This window comes from Triplophysa rosa, linkage group LG19 (assembly GCF_024868665.1).
Source record: "Triplophysa rosa linkage group LG19, Trosa_1v2, whole genome shotgun sequence".
NCBI lineage: Eukaryota > Metazoa > Chordata > Actinopteri > Cypriniformes > Nemacheilidae > Triplophysa > Triplophysa rosa.
In genome coordinates, this window is record NC_079908.1 from 3,872,126 (window position 1) to 3,888,784 (window position 16,659).

The window sequence follows — 16,659 nt, forward strand, 5'->3', positions numbered from 1 at the left end:
AGCAGGGAGACCGTCCGCTGGAAAGTCATACTCTCGACTTTTTAGATCTGGCGTGCCTCACGGACTTCCTGGATCGCTCGCTCTGTGTTTTTTACCTCACCTGCCAGAGCGAGCGATCGAAGGCATGCCTTCCAGCAGACGGTCCTAAGGAAAACTTCACTGCTTTTGTGGAGTGGGTGCTGGAGAGAAATGGACTGTTTTTCTTCGTCAATCTCGCTGAGGATATCTCCAGTCCCACTCCCGAGCCCAGCCAGCCATCACCCCGCTGCACGGAGCCTCTGCACGAGCCCACTGCAGATGGAGAGCCCGAGCCTGCTGCGATCGAGAAGCCATTGCTTAAAGGAGCGACAGAGCGGATCATCGCCCCGGAGCCCGAGCTCGACGACACGTCTGACCAGGTGTGTGAGCCGGCTACACCGTGTGCTGCCATGGGAGTCCTCGTGGACATCGAGGGGCTAGAGGGAAGCCCCGCCCACACTCCCGCTGCAGAGGGTGAGCTAATACTGGACTCCCACATATTAGACTGTGCCAATGGATTGGATTACTGGCTGCTCCCGCCCCCGCTGGTCCCGCCCAGCTGCTCCTTGTCTCCGCTGGTCCCACCCATCTCCTCCTCGTCTCCGCTGGTTCCGCCCAGCTCCTCCTCGTCTCCCTGGGTCTGCTGGCACCTGGAGATGCCTCGGCTCACCCTCTGCACGTCAGCGCCGTTGGGTCGGTTGTGCTTCGGGATCTCCAGCCACCAGCTACCTTGGGGGTAGACTTTCCCATGTCTTCGCCACCAGCCCCCGAGACCCGGATTCCACCTAGGCTCCTGACTCCCTCGACTACACCTTGGTCAGTCGTCGACCATCCATCACCTCGGGGCTCTGATCCTCTGGCTACACCTCATCAATCTGCCCCTTCTGCTCAGTGAGGCTCCGCCTTCCCCCCGGCTTCACCTCCATCCTCGGTCACTCTGGCTCCACCGTGGTCTTCCGGATCCCCGCCTCTGCCTCGGTCGCCGGAGCCGTCTGCTTCGCCTTGGCCCTCTGGAGCCTCGGTGTCACCCGGGCTCTCTGTCTGCTCATCTCCACCATGGGTGCCTCCTAAATCAGCTCCGTCAGTCGACCCCTTGGTGTCATCAGCCATTCCTCCACCAGGGCTCCGTCCTCCGGAGACTCCACTGTGGGCCACCACCCTGGCTGGTCTCTGGACCACCGCCTACCTCCTCCTGCTTCAGGCTCCTCCCTGGCTCCTCCCACCTTCCTCACCACCCTGGCCCCACGGACTGCTACCTCTCCCCATTGCCTGCCCCTTGCCAGGCCCTCGTCCACCTCCTGAACCCCCACCGTCCCTCCTCAGTTGGACCTTGTTGGCGCGAGGTAGCGCCGTTCCGTAGGGGGGCGTTATGTAACAGTTGTCTTCAGTTTGATTTTGTCTCTGTGTTCATTATTAGTTAATTAGTCCCTCACCTGATTCTGTTCTCATCATGCGTATTTAATCACACAGCGTACCGTTACAATATCAAAAAGTGTCTGGTAAGAGTACAATTATTGCCTAATATTAAAATGATTAAATAATAATCATTACGATACAATTTCAATCATTATTAAGATGTTAGCTGATGGTCTCTAATGCTTATGCTGTATTGTTGGCCTTCTTGTTAGTGTGGGTGTTTCCAAACACTATTTAAACATAAAAAATAAGCCATTAACTCTGACTCACACTGTCCGGCGACACATTTATGTTTTTTAAATGTCAATGTGTTAATAACTACAAATGTCAGACACAAATCCAGAGAACCATGAATATTCTGCTATTCTCCTGACACATACATGTTTATAACATGTTCCTAAAGCATCTTCTAATATGCAACTATAATGATTTGACAGAAAGCATCATCTATATGTCCTTAATCTCAGAAAGGGACACAATGCCAGTGTTTGGAAAAAATCAGAAGAGGATTGAATACAATGTTCAAGAAGCGCTGTGTCTCCCGTTGCAATGTACGAGTGACAATGCTGCCTTGTTGCTATGGAACCCCTCTGTTGCTAAGCAATGAGTTGATGATTAGAATTTTGAATTGGGTGCAAGAGTGGTATTTTCTTTGCCGCTCTGTTTCTCCATGTATGGTGCTGACTGCTGTGCGTGACTGCGTTGATGAAATGAGTGCGGCTCTGTTGTTTTCCCGATTCAGATGCAATCTGTCTATTCTACTGTGGATTAAACAAACATATGATGGAGAAAAAATGCTTTTATGTTGAATAATACAGTATACTGTGATGTTTTGCAAAAAGAGATCTTTTTTCCACCTTTTACGTCAGTGACATCTGGATGGAAACGAAATGCGTTTCGTTAACACATGATGTGGAAGCAGCCCAGTAGAGGGCGCTCTGGAGCACAGCACATAATCAGGGACTCCTGACCCATAGGTGTGGTGGGCGATACTGTAAAATTTAGTATCGATCAGATACCAAGTAAATGCAGGGCCAGTATTGCTGATTTCGATACCGATACCAATACTTTTTACTTTTAAAAAGCATTCACTTGAAATTACATTTACTTTCCTGTAAATGAAATGTAATGATTTATCAGATGAATGCATCATTAATATGCTAAATCTGAATACATTTTCATGACCACTAAAATATTTTGTGATTTGTGCTCTTAATGTGCCTGTAGGCTAATTAATCATGTAGATGTTAAAACACTCGACATCATTTAAACCAAATAAATCAATTTATTTAGTTATTTATTCCTGTAATCGAATTTGCAAACATGAACTTTGCACCAAATTATTACTGGAAAATAGTAACAATAACAGAATAACAGAACAGAAAAACGATATATAACAAAACAATTTCTCGTTATCCCAGTACACAAAAGTGAACAAAATTATTACTCAAGAACAAAGATTTTAAAACTGCTTTTCCTTGTTCAGTGTTATGTTTAGACAAAATAATAGAACAAATTAACATGTTTCCCTTTCACTACACTTTTTTAAGTGAATTTATAAACAAAGTGCACACTATTATTTAAGCACTTTATTTACTTTGTCTCTCAAACAATAAAGTACTTTCAATCTTTGGCTTTTTACCCCCAAAGGCCCACTGCCATACATCGCAGTTCGCAGTGTTTTTATTCACCGAGGTGATAAAACTCCACACGATGCTCCTCTTCTTTTCGCTGGCTGCAGCAGCGTCTGCGTGCTTGCGCTTGGCGCTGCTGAGTCACGTGATAGCGGACTACAAAACACAGCAGGGCAGGTAGGAGCAACGTGTGCAAAACTAGGTGTATGGGAAATAGTTTTTATTCATTATACAATTATTAGCTACATTAGTAAATAAATAAAATCAGTAGTAAAAACACATTAGTATCGATATTCTTATGTTAGGATCGATCCTTTTCGATACAACCTCAGTATCGAAAGTATCGATACTTCAGGATCGATCCGCCCACCACTAATAGGTGTGTGTTTTTGTTTAGCTCAAACTGAGACCTGTTTATATTAAGCTCCGTAACATGGCGAAAGCTCATTAACTCCTAAACTAATTGGGGCGATAAATCCTCGGCAATCCACAGTTATGCCGAAGACTTGTGCCTATATCATCAGGCGACCGCTTTGAGTTTTTTTCACCCCCCACCAGTAAGAACTTTCAGCTCTCTCTGAAGGAAAAAGGGTTTGACACGGCATTGCCATCATCATTACCTGTAGAAAAGAAACATTGCTGTGTCAGTGAAACCTGCTTAGGGAACAAGCAGTGGCCCGTGAGAATTCGGCCCGGGACGCTGTATCTGTGCTACTCCTGCTCCGTCAGAACTGCTATTTTTGTTCTTTCTACTTGCTGTTCACTTTTTCGCTGCATCGGTGCCGGGCTCCTCGTGGTTTGCCCACAGTTTAGGAAAACAAAGGCGTTGGGGGAGCAAAGCGATCGTCTGAATGGAGTCAGCATCTCTTGAGATGCCACCTGCCTTACATTTGTCATTTAAATATGTACACAGATGATGGTACCATCTGCTAGCGGAGTCGCAGATGAAAAAATGGGTGGAAACACGCTGAATTCTTGAGGTGGTGCTGCGGTTTGTGGGGGTGTGGGGGCATACAGACGCCCCGGAGCATTAAGCAAATAAATGCAAAATGTCAGAGTATGCAAAAGAGCAGTAGCACAAACAAAGCCGTCAAATCTCCAAGTCCTATTGAAAATGTGACAGCTTCTGCTTGAAATGATCTACCATTTTGTGCTGTCACGGCTTCTTTGGAGGAAACGGCACACTTGCTCTTTGTATTTTTTCAGTGTCATCCTGTGCAAACTGTAGTCGTGTTTATTTTCCATTTTCAAAATTAACTAATGAAAAACTAGTTACATTGAATTGAACTGCACAAAGGTCGTGTTTTTAAAGATTTCCTGAACGCTCCACTTACCTGTCATTGGTTGGTAAATCCGACAGTCCCGCCCCGGTCCAGCGCCATTGGTTGAGTCATTCTTGGATTTGGTTGGGAGGCACAAATAAACTGTGCATTTACTCAGTATTTACTCTTCAACTATGAATGTATTAAAATCTTTGCATACAAGGCTGGAATAGGGTTAACTATTTCAACGAAAAAATGAATTGAAAATGGCTCATAATCAATGTTTTGTTCTTGTTGAGTAGTTTTTAAAATGTTATGTTTTTCATAATTTTCCGCTTCTTTGTAAATGGGAAAGATATTCAGAGCAGGCACAAGAGAGCAGCCCATAATAATTATTATAGATAAGCTAATAAGAGCGCATGGATTTGTGAATATCTAATGTCACGTGTGGTGTTGTGGAACTTTCAGGCAATTACATAAATAGCTAATGAAATTATTAGGCTCAGTTCCAGAGCTCAGTGTAGCTTTTGTGTGGTAATATCGAACCAGCGTGTATCAAAGACATGGATATAGACAGTTGTAACCCAGATTAAGCCTTATGTTTCCTCTCTTTGTTTGGTCTTAAATTAAAACCTCAACAAATTGGCAGCATCTACTGTCAAAACATCAATAGTCCTCAATGTCCTGCCTGCTCACGTATCAAAACCAAGCTGAAATCTGAGAAGGGACTGGCAGATAATCAAAGACCAGCAGATCTTTTACTGGAGCTGAGCCTGCCACACACACACACACTTTAGTACAGTATACTCCATCAATTCTCTGTGAGTTATTTGCTTATGCTGGAAGAACACTCTACACTAAGTGCCTGAGGTCAGGGGAGTGATGTCTAAAAACGGCATCAGGTCACTTGCTGGTTTTTTACAACATGGAAGTCCCACGAAGCACTTGGACCTTTCGATGTAATAATCATGAATGGCACATGACCCCCATCATAGCCCCGTCTGAAAGAAACGTTCTGGGTTCAGTACAAGATAAGCGCCATCAATAGCCTCTGTGACAAAATAATTTCAGATATCCCTCAACATGTAAAACACACTAAAAAATGTCAATTGCTTTTCAAAGAGTTTTACTAGAGCAGTTTTGAACATTCCTTCAAGCTGTCACAATACAAACTAAATGTCTGTTCACAGTAAGAACACTAACTATAAAGATAACCGTGGCGACACTCTGTACTTTAGAGATTATGTATTTTTGTGGGCCAATCCGGAATTTAACGCCGCAATGGTTCCCTCGACCGAAAACCTATGTATTTTTCCCATAGACTTTTGGAAGATCGCAAAAAATAAGATCTGTTATTAACAAGTGCTCATGAAGTTTACACGGTTTGTCTATCAAGATCAACTTTACAGATTAACACAATATTTGCTATTTTTGAAGCCTAAATAAAATCGGCAGAAGTAAAAACCTAAAACGGGGCTCACCACCACCAAACCTCCGACAACTTTTTCAAACTTTATTAAAAACGTGTTCCCTGATAAGTAATTACTCAGTGAATGAATCCCCAACAATGTTTTTAGAGATTTGTGCCCATGTTGCATTATTTGTGAGATTTACATGCGCGGTGACATCTAACATCCCCGCCAAAGGATGTAGTTGCTTTCAAAAACTTGTTAGCAACTGCCGTTTTAAAGCCATTTTTAAACCACAATAAAGGTTTAAAAAATCACAAGCGGGCAGTGTTGGGTGTAACTAGTCACTAAGTAATTAGTTACTGTAATTTAATTACTTTTCCTTATAAAAAGTAAAGAAAGGGATTACTCTTATTTTTTCTGTAATTTAATTAGTTATTTCTGATGTAATTGAGCTAAATACTGTGTAATATATTCAATAGTGGAAATGACATAAAAAGTATAAGTCTAACTTTAAAATGTATGCTTTAATGTATCCTTCTCACATTTGTATATTTTGGTCAGTTAATGAGAATAATTTATGAAGTTATTTATTAATTATTTGAATGAATTAAAAGAGCCGTTTCATGTCTATTCTTGAATCAATTCTAATCAAGGTTGATGAAGGATATAGAAAGTAATTTATACAGTGATCTAATTGCACTATTGAATATGTAATTAGTGACTAGTAATTCATTACTTTTCAGAGTAACTTACCCAACACTGCAAGCGGGTTGTAACTGGTGTGTTTCGTGTCATAGATTAAAACGTGAAAATACCAAAAATCCATTCAAAAAACCCATAGACTTTGGGGCAATGAACCGGAAGTCCTACTCGCTTCCGGGGTAAACGGCACACTTGCTCTTTGTATTTTTTCAGTGTCATCCTGTGCAAACTGTAGTCGTGTTTATTTTCCATTTTCAAAATTAACTAATGAAAAACTAGTTACATTGAATTGAACTGCACAAAGGTCGTGTTTTTAAAGATTTCCTGAACGCTCCACTTACCTGTCATTGGTTGGTAAATCCGACAGTCCCGCCCCGGTCCAGCGCCATTGGTTGAGTCATTCTTGGATTTATCAATAAATAAATTACATAAGTTTAGATTTTAACATAAACATTTTTATTTAAACATTGCATTATGGATGTGACATAAAACACAGAGAATGTATTTGTTACCAACATACTGAACCATTTGTTTATATTTTACTAAACCCTTGTTGGTAGAACTGCACTTATATGATAAAATATCAGTCTATGCACACGTTTTCTATTTAAAAAATGGGAAATAAACACGCGTTAGGATGTGAAAAAAGGACACCGTTTTCGGGAGGCAACAAACTTTGTAGGATTTCTGTGAATTAAAATGTACAAACAATACCTTAACTTGAAGAGAGACCTCACATGGGTATTTGAACCACCAAATGTTGATATCGGTGCAGCTAGTACAGTAAAAACCTTTGGTAAAAACATTATTTTCTCATGGTATTGGTTGACATTTGCAAGGAATGTAGTAGTCCGAGAACTTTCCTCTTCATATGAACTTAGAAAACAGTTTAAAGAGCGTTAGTTGTTTTGGTTCCAGTACTGCTTGACCTGACATATCCACAGAGCAGTCTTACTGAAGAGGATCGATCTTTTCCTGGGAGTTAGTAGACAACAGTGTGGTGTGCACTTCGGGAAGTGGATGTCCAGGAGGAGGGTTTCTTTATCAATTTGTTCATCTATAAAGAGAGTAAGAGAGAAGAAAAGAGACAAGAAGAGAAGAATGTAAGAAAACTGGCCTACCCAGAGCACAATGGGTTATAATGGACATATAAAGAAACATATTTGCATTTTACCAAAATAAAGTTTACCTTTAAGCTTGGTATCAGGACATCGAAGTTCCATTCCTCTTTCTCCTGAACAGAATTATCCATTATTATTAGCTGTTATTCTGCACCCTGTCAGTGACGAAAAAAGAAAAGTGCCAGAGGCTGTGAGCTCTAGGTCTCTAGTAACGTTACAGATAGTAAAATATAGACTTAAAAAATAAAATATTATAAACGTTAACACAACACTTAAACTCATTCGACTAATTCAGGAACACGTAGAATAATAAGACCAATGATTGCTCGTTTCATATACCCAAAATTAATTATATCGCACGGTTAACCACTATACGAGGCACGGCATATTGAAAAACTGGCCGAGATAAAGCTGCTCTCAGCGGAGCCACGAGTGCTGAACGACCGCTGACAGCCTGAAGCTCACATCTCCGACATCTCCAAATTCTCAAAGAGGCGCTATATTTATATATAAATCGCATATTTAAGGTCTAAACAACTACATTCTCGTCTAAAAGACTGTTAAAACTACGTTCCGTGACCGAAAACTAGTAGTATTTATTAAAAAAAAAAAGATTAGCTGGATGTTTGCATTTTTGACACGACGCTCGCGTGTTGACCTCAAACTAATATAGATGCACTTACTGAACTAAATGTGACACTGGATCACAAAACCAGTCTTAAGTAGCACGGGAACATTTTTAGTAAAAGACAAAAATACATTGTGTGGGTCAAAATTATCGATTTTTCTTTTATGCCAAAAATCATTAGGATATTAAGTAAAGATCATGTTCCATGAAGATATTTTGTAAATTTCCTATCTTAAATATATAAAAACTTTATTTTTGTGAGTGGATGGTCTGCCACAGTGCCCCTGATTAACAACTTCAAAGGCAATTTTCTCAATATTTTGATTTTTTTGCGCTCTCAGATTCCAGAGTTTTAAACGGTTGTATCTCAGCCAGATATTGTCCTATTCTAACAACTCATATATATATAGAAAGTTTATTTATTCAGCTTTCAGATTATGTAAAAATCTCAATTTCGAAAAATTGACCCATAAGACTGGTTTTGTTGTCCAGGGTCACAATTGACTCACACAAGTCACAAATTTCAGAGGAAATGTAGGCCATAAAGGACGTTTTAATTATTCAAACGCTGTAATTTAAAACAACGTGGGCATTCAGAGTAACGTTAACTAACCAAAGCTAACTAAGCTAAATGGTACTTTTCAAACCTAATGTGAACTGCCGAATTTTACATACTTATGCATTTTATGATGTACGGTGATAGTTTTATAGATTAAAAACTCTCAAACATACCTTTTTTCTCCGAATAACAGCTGTCTTCGCTTGTTCCTGATGTGATTCAAAATGCCCGCGAAGGTAGAGTTTGTCTGAGGCGTCGAGGAGGGGGAGGGGTTTACTCTCTGAACTGTCACTCAGTTGGACCCAACCGGTAACCCAACGATTGGGTTACACAAAAAACTACCCAACACTGAGAAAATAACCCAACAAAATGACCGAACAGGCTCAACCCAGCGGTTGGGTTAAAAAAACAACCCCAGCATTTTTTAGAGTGTATAACATTTATCTTATCCTATTTTGTTCTTATTTTTTGTACTTGATGTAAATGGGCCTTGGAGTAACTGTTCCTAATGTTCACAAGAACACACACTACAGACTCTTCAAAATAGTCAAACTCACTCTTAGAGTCTCGAACGCAGGACGTAATTTAATTTTGAGCTGTGGCGTCCCCATACGGGGGTGTCTTTCTCCAGCGTGCCTCTGTTTCATGGAAGCCCAGGTCAAAAATATGTAGAATATAGGAGCGTTTAGGAGATTTCAGGCCTCGCTGTATACAACAGGAAAAATGAATGTACTTTGACATCTCCTGGGAAAATACTTGCCGGTTGCCTTCAAAAAGCGCACAGGAAAATGGCTCCACTTTTTCCTTGCCTCTACAAGCACTGCAAGTCTCTCTTCTGTTTTTATGAGAGCGAGAGAGAGAGAGATGGGGTCAGGGAAAAAAACTGAACTGCGGGCATTTAAGAGTGAGGCGGGATGCCGTGCAAACATGTCAGCTGTGAAAGGAAGGGGGTGAAAAGTAGCACTGCCCATAGAAGAAGGAGCAGATATTCAGAGAGATGGAGGCCTGCACTCTCAGTCAAGTGCTCAGTTAGTAAATATTTCAAGACGCACCGTGTAATTTTGGGCGTTTTTCCAGCGTTTCTGGATGGAGATATTTTAAGACGGCGGGGAAGATGGATGATAAACAAAGAAAATGTCAGAACATACACTGCAAAAAGAATCCTTTTCCTAATCCGTATTGTTGTCTTGTTTTCCAGTGCAAATATCTAATATAAAATTCTGAAATGAGGACAATTTCTTCCATATTTTATATTGCATCATGTTTACAATTTTCACGGTTCTGCAATAAGGCGTATGAAACAAGTACACTCTTACACCATCACCACGTTTAAAGTACGAACATAAGAATCTTTTAAGAATTAACAATAACCAAGATGTGAACATTATTGTAAAGTATTACCAATTTTGAGATTCACCTCTGTAAAGCACAGATTTATCACACTGACATTGTCTTCATTTGGTGGCCACAGGAGACAAGCCTGAGCAACCTCCAGATATCATACCAAACCCATCTAGTGAGATTTATCACCCTGTGTCTAAAATAGAACAAGAAACTTTGCATTACCTAGCAATTTTAACATTTTAACAATTTTAACTTCTTATCTCGAGATTCACACAGAAACAGCTCAAGATGAAATCATCAGTATTTCCATACAGGCTGTTACTGACTTCATTCAATGACATGTGGTGTTTTTTGTCAATGCATGTTTTTGGTCATGCTGTAATATTCAAATTAACCGTAATGTAGTTACATTAAAGGAACAGTTCACCCAAAACATAAAAATGATTTCATCCTTTACTCTGCATCAAGTTGTTTCAAACCAGTATACGTTTCATTGTTCCACTGAACACAAAAGAAGAAATGTTTGTAACCGAACAGTTCTGGGGCACCATTGACTTCCATAGTAGGAAACCAGACTACTATGGTAGTCAATGGTGACCCACAACGGTTTGGTTACCTACATTATTCTAAATATATTTTTTTTGTGTTCAACACAAGATTTGGAACACACTTGAGGGTGAGTAAATGACAGAATTTTCATTTTTGCGTTAACTATCCCTTTAATTTTAGAGTAAAAATTATATGCTCTATCATTTTTTATCATATTCTCTATTATCTAGCATGTTCAATACAGTATTTCAAATATACATTAAATTGTAAAATTTAAGTGTGTAATAATTAATGCACTACTAGTGGCACCACAAAGAAATGCAGGCAAATATATGTATGTCAAAGAAAGATATATTCCATTGCATGTTTTAAAAGGGTCATATAACAGATAAAATGGTAGAGTAAATACAATGATTTGATCATTTTCTGAACATGATCCTAGTCCATTTAGTGAGTTATAACGTCTTGGTTACAGATGTAACCTCGGTTCCCTGATGGAGGGAACGAGACGTTGTGTCGAACCGACAGATGGGCTTCGTCCCAGAGAACCAATCGCTTCCGACTTCTTAGAAAAGCCCAATGAAAATTGGCGAATGAAATTTGCATGCCAGACTCCGCCCCTGGATATCCGGGTATAAAAGGGAGACGGCGTGCCTCATTCATTCACCTTAGTTCTGAGGAGCCTGAGACCTCTCACGACTGCTGCAGTGGACAGCACGTGTTGTGGCAAGGAGGACACAACGTCTCGTTCCCTCCATCAGGGAACCGAGGTTACATCCGGAACCGAGACGTTCCCTTTCTGTCGGTCTCTCGATGTTGTGTCGAACCGACAGATGGGGTTCCTATGGAAAACACCATAACACTGTGCCCTGTCACAATCTCTAGCGAAGCGACAGTGACTGGCCTGGGAAATTGTAACCTACCAGTGGGTAGGTAGGGGGTCCCAGAGCTTTCTTGAAAGGTGGGAAGGCCCTGCCTTCGGCCTCACAGGCGGCGGCCTTGTTTCTCTAACAGCGAGAAGCCGCCCGGTACCGTAAGGCCACTGGGTAAGCGCTACTTCCTCAATTGGGGGATGCGCTACAGAGACCACTTCCTACCGCAGGGAGGAGTCTAGTGGAGATACCAACATGGTCTCACCGATAGGGGAGAGCTCATGGGAAGAAGTGCGGACTGAAGGAGTTAACTGCGAGGTGGAGGTCCACCTAAGGAGGTCATGGGTTACCAAGGTGGGAACCAGCATGAGGATACATCAGACGGAACCGCCCAACTGGGGGGTTGCAACGTCTGGTAGCACTAGGTCCGGTTAGAGCTATGTTGCGAATAACTCCGGAGATACCCGGCCTAAGGGGCAGGGCTGCTCTGCCCAGCCCGCCCGCAGGAGGTGCTTGCTAGTGATGGATGGAGTGCCTGTTCTTCACTCAGTGGGGGAAGAAGGGAGACTAGTTAGTACGCTGACCCCCTTAGGAAAAAGGGGGGAAGGTACTGTCATAGGCGTACACCCTACAGGCCGCCAGTCTTGCCTGATGCCCGCAAGACTCGAGCCGATACCGGTTTACGCGGAGGCTGTAGGACCTCGCGAAGGTGATGGGTGTAGCCCAACCCGCAGCTCTGCAGATGTCTGCCAGAGAGGCGCCTCGAGCCAGTGCTCACGAGGAGGCTGTACTCCGTGTGGAGAGAGCTCACACCCAGTGGGCGTAGGCGATCTTAGGACAGGTACGCCATAGTGACGGCGTCCATGATCCAGTGCGCCAATCTCTGTTTGAGACAGCCCTCCCTGCTGATCTCCAAAACAGACAAAGAGCTGCTCAGAGCTTCTGCGGCTCTGCGTGCGGTCCAAGCAGAGGCGCAATGCGCGTACTGGACACAACACGGATGGGGTTGGGTCTTCCTCCCCGGTGGGGAGCGCCTGTAAGTTCACCACCTGGTGTCTAGGGGGAGTGGTGGGAACTTTGGGCACGTAGCTGGGCCGGGGTCTCAAGATAGCGTGAGAATAACCGGGCCCGAGTTCTAGGCAATCTGTAGACACGGAGAATGCTTGTAGGTCCGCTACCCTCTTGAGCATCCTCCCGAGAGCCGTCTTCATCGTGAAGTGAGAAAGAGCGGCATCTCCGAGGGGCTCCAGGACCACATCAAGGTCGTAAGAGGGTACGGAGCATGGGTGAGGTGGTAGCCTTCCCGCGCCCCTTAGGAACCAAATGATCAGGTTGTGCTGTCCTAGAGACTACCAGCAACTGGGTCGTGATGAGCGGCAACAGCGGCTACATACACGTTCAGTTTGGAAGGGGAGAGATTATTCTCGAGTCTCTGGAAGGACCGCACCCACTTGATCAAGCAACTCCGCGGGTCTTCTCTCCGAGAAGAGCACCAGGATGAGAAGAGGCACCACTATAGGCGTATAGTCGCCTAGTGGCCAGGGCCCTAGCCTGAGTAGTGGTCTTAACCACCGCAGGGGGTAGGCCACTCAGGATCTCCTCGTTCCGTCCAGGGGTCAGACATGGAGGTTCCAGAGGTCTAGCCTGTGATGCCATAACGTGCCCTTCCCCTGGGAAAGCAGGTCCTTCGTCAGGGGAATCGGCCAGGGGGGAGCTGTCGTCAAGAGCATTAGCTCCGAGAACCAAGTCCGGTTGGGCCAGTATGGCGCAACTAGTACACTTGATGCTCCTCTTCCCTGACCTTGCACAGGGTCTGTGCAATGAGGCTCACTGGGGGAAAGACGTGCTTCCGCTTGTCCCACGGCCAGCTGTGCGCTAGAGCCTCCGTGCCAAGGCAGGGAGTACCTTAGCGGCAATGGGTGGTGTCCAGGGAGGCGAAGGGGTCTACCTGAGCCCGCCCTGACTGTCCCCAATGAGCTGGCTACGCGGGGGTGGAGTCGCCACTCTCCGCGAGGCGTCAACTGACGAGAGAGCACATCGGCTGTCTGGTTCAGGTCACCTGGGATATGTGTGGCCCTGCGGACTCCACAGGAGGAGGCGTCGGACGAGTCGTGTTAGCTGCCATAAGCGAACGCCACCCTGGCGGTTAAAACGCTACGGCAGTTGTGCAGTCCGACCGGACCAGCACGTGCTTGTTCTGCACGAGAGGTTGTAACCCCTTCAGTGCGGGTAGCACATCCAACAACTCTTGGCAATTGATATGCCTGCGCAGGCGGGTGCCCGTCCATCGCCCTGACACTGCGAGCCCATTGCACACGGCACCCCAACCCTGCAGGGAGGCGTCTGTCGACCCTGACGCATCTCACCTGCCCGAGAGGGACCCCCGTCCGTAGAAAAGGTCATTGAAGACCAAGGGGTTAGGGTGCGTCGGCAGAAAAGCGTAATAACTATCCGCCTGCTGCCGGTGTGCTACGCTCTCCAGGGAACTCGACTCTGTAGCCAGTGTTGGAGCGGTCTCATGTGCATCAACCTGAGGGGTATCACCACCGTCGAGGATGCCATGTAACCAGGAGCCTCCTCCCGCTGACTGCTTGAAATATTCCAGGCAGTTCAACACTGACTGAGCGCAGTCGCGCTGTAATGGAGACAGAGTTGAGTTCCATACCAAAAAAGAGTATGCTCTGCACAGAGGAGAGCTTGCTCCTTTTCAGTTGACCTGTGGTCCCAATCGATCTAGGTGCCGAAGCACTAGGTCCCTGTGTGTACATAACAGATCTCACGAGTGTGTCAAATGAGCCAGTCATCGAGATAATTTAGTACCCGCACACCTCTCTCCCTGAGGGGAGTGAGGGCGGCTTCCACGATCTTCGTGAAGACTCGTGGGGACAGGGACAGACCGAAGGGGAGGACTCTGTACTAATATGCCTGACCCTCGAAAGCGAACCGTAGGAACGGGCGATGATGAGGGAGAAAGAGACATGAGAGTAAGCGTCCTTCAGGTCGATTGCCATGAATCCATCTTGACATCTGACAGATGCCAGGATGCGCTTCTGCGTGAGCATCCTGAACGGCAGCTTGAGTAGGTGCCTGTTCAGGGTACGCAGATCTATCGACCCCCGCTCTTTTGGGGACGATGAAGTACGGGCTGTAAAACCAGTTGAACATCTCGGCTAGAGGGACGAACACGATCGCTTCCTCACCAGAGGGGTGGCGACCTCGGCCCGAAGCACGGGGCATCCTTGCCTCTGCTGAGGTTAAGAGGATGCCCCGAAACTTGGGCGGGCGTCCGGGGAGTTGGATCGCGTAGCCGAGACGGAACGTATCCCGTAGTCACCGTGACGGTTTGGGAAGCACTTGTCAGGCTCCCAGGGACCGAGACAGGGAGGCTAGGGGTACGTTCTGCTTCATCGACCTCCCGGGGGTGGTTCAATGGCTGGCAATGCAGATCCCTCGCCGTGGGGGGGGGCCCCGGAGAGGAGATCGGCTATGCAGTTTTACCTTTAGCACAATGCACCATCGAATGAGAGTGCTTAGGCTGATGATTATCATCGACATTGGGTCTTGCCGCAACATCGAGTTGCCGAACACCGTTGTGTAGAGGGTGAGAGTGGCTGTGATAATACCCAGACGATGATGTGGCACAACGCACCGTCGATTGAGAGTGCTTAGGCTGCTGATTATCCTCGTCATTGGGTCTCGCCGTGACGCAAAGTTGAGTTGCCGAACACCGTCCTGTAGAGGGTGAGAGCGGCTGTGATAAACGCCCAGAGAGGGAGAAAACTTTTAGAAATGGGCTGTCGGGACGGGGCAGGAACCGTCCCGGATCGACCACCAGCAATGGAATGGCTGGGGTCGAGCCCGAAGGTATTCTCGATCTCCCTGGGGGCTGAGTTGGGAGAGGCAGTGCAGTGCACCGCAACCCAATGCCGGCGACCCGGGAAAGCATGGCTGACATTTCGACGTCCGCTTCTTCCTGATCTCGACCCCCCGAGGGAGGGAGCTTCAAGGAATCGTCGGAGTCTGATGCCAGTAAGTCACCCTCCGATGCTGCAACAGACATCTCATCATCACGTACCGTGTCCGATACGTGATTGAGGAATAAGACGGTGGACCGTCTCATGGGGAACGGTCAGACGAGCAAGAAGAGGTGCAAACAGCCAGTGGCTGACGGATTAGCGCTCACAGTAATCCTCATATCACCCTCGCTGCTCGCCGTAGCGGGCAGCAGGGTCGTAGTCCTGTCGTCACAGAACGGGAAGCAGACGAGGTGGTGGCTGAGTCCCGTGGGAACACAGCCACCCGTGACGCAACGTCTGAATCGTCAACCGCCCGCAGTGTGGGCAGGACATATCCACAACATCTGCCCCAGCGTACTGGAAGCAGACATCGTGTCCGTCCCCCTCCTCGATGAGTGTGTTGCACCCACGAGAACAGCGGGACATGCCATGCTGGAGAAATTTGCTCTTTTAGAGAAAAAACTCGAACACTTCTGGAACCACCGAGACGCCCAGGGGAAGTCGCTGCAGGAAGGGACAGTCTGCTGCACCACGTCGTTGAGCCGGCAGTCTTGTAGCGAAGTCTGTTGATCATGAGCGAAGGCTCCGAAGAACAAAAGGTGAATGAATGAGGCACGCCGTCTCCCTTTTATACCCGGATATCCAGGGGCGGAGTCTGGCATGCAAATTTAATTAGCCAATTTTCATTGGCCTTTTCTATGAAGTCGGAAGCAATTGGTTCTCAGGGACGAACCCCATCTGTCAGTTCGACACAACGTCGAGAGACCGACAGAAAGGGAACCTTGGTTACTCTGATGGAACACCTCTGTGAATATGTGTGTCCTATTTTTGCTTTTTGTTTGACTTGTTCAGCTGCTTTGATGCAATGCAAATTGTAAAATGTGCTAAAAAAATAAATTTGACTTGACTTGATGAGTAGAACTTAAAATATTCACTAAAATATAAGGTTCTGACAAAACTTAATTGCAGATGCCACTTGCTTTGATATTTTTTTATTCAGAGACACTTTGGAGCCACTGAATATTCAATGACCAAAGCAAAGGCACAAATTGCATCAATGTCAAATGCTGTTTCACATAGATTTCTCTTTATATACTGTATATATTTCTTATACATTTTGGATAAA

General features: G+C 45.2%; 1 protein-coding gene across 1 annotated transcript in view; it reads left to right on the top strand.

Annotated features, from left to right (window-relative positions):
• gabrb4 (gamma-aminobutyric acid type A receptor subunit beta4) overlaps positions 1–16,659 on the top strand; it is a 68,358-nt gene that overhangs the window by 18,101 nt on the left and 33,598 nt on the right. The window lies entirely within an intron of this gene.